The sequence below is a fragment of the Cucurbita maxima genome, unplaced genomic scaffold, assembly GCF_002738345.1.
Source record: "Cucurbita maxima cultivar Rimu unplaced genomic scaffold, Cmax_1.0 Cma_Scf04483, whole genome shotgun sequence".
In the NCBI taxonomy this organism is placed as follows: Eukaryota; Viridiplantae; Streptophyta; class Magnoliopsida; order Cucurbitales; family Cucurbitaceae; genus Cucurbita; species Cucurbita maxima.
Window position 1 is genome coordinate 584 of NW_019276499.1, and position 706 is coordinate 1,289.

At 50.8% G+C, this 706-nt stretch overlaps 1 non-coding gene and 1 pseudogene across 1 annotated transcript; both read right to left on the reverse strand.

The window, feature by feature from the left end:
* Positions 1-136: 136 nt before the first annotated feature.
* LOC111476011 lies at positions 137-255 on the reverse strand. Its single transcript, XR_002716843.1, has one exon. It is a non-coding gene; the product is annotated as a 5S ribosomal RNA (ribosomal RNA).
* A 120-nt stretch (positions 256-375) lies between these two features.
* On the reverse strand, positions 376-495 carry LOC111476012 (annotated as a pseudogene).
* Between the last annotated feature and the right edge of the window lie 211 nt (positions 496-706).

Sequence of the window (706 nt, forward strand, 5' to 3'; positions counted from 1 at the left end):
CCCGACATGCCATGCGCACAAAATCGGATTTAACGCATGCGGGGCGGCATGATCGAAACGCGATGGGCGTGAGCGGGGGAGGTTCTTATATGTAGAGAAAGGAAGAAAAGAACTGGGAGAAATTGAAAGAAAAAAAGGGGTGCAACACGAGGACTTCCCAAGTGGTCACCCAACTTAGTACTACTCTCGCCCAAGCACGCTTATCTGCGGAGTTCTGATGGGATCCGGTGCATTAGTGCTAGTATGATCGCACCCGACATGCCATGCGCACAAAATCGGATTTAACGCATGCGGGGCGGCATGATCAAAACGCGATGGGCGTGAGCGGGGGAGGTTCTCATTTGTAGAGAAAGGAAGAAAAGAACTGGGAGAAATTGAAAGAAAAAAAGGGGTGCTCCCAAGTGGTCACCCAACTTAGTACTACTCTCGCCCAAGCGCGCTTAGCTGCGGAGTTCTGATGGGATCCGGTGCATTAGTGCTGGTATGATCGCACCCGACATGCCATGCGCACAAAATCGGATTTAACGCATGCGGGGCGGCATGATCGAAACGCGATGGGCGTGAGCGGGGGAGGTTCTCATATGTAGAGAAAGGAAGAAAAGAACTGGGAGAAATTGAAAGAAAAAAAGGGGTGCAACACGAGGACTTCCCAAGTGGTCACCCAACTTAGTACTACTCTCGCCCAAGCACGCTTCTTATATGTTAT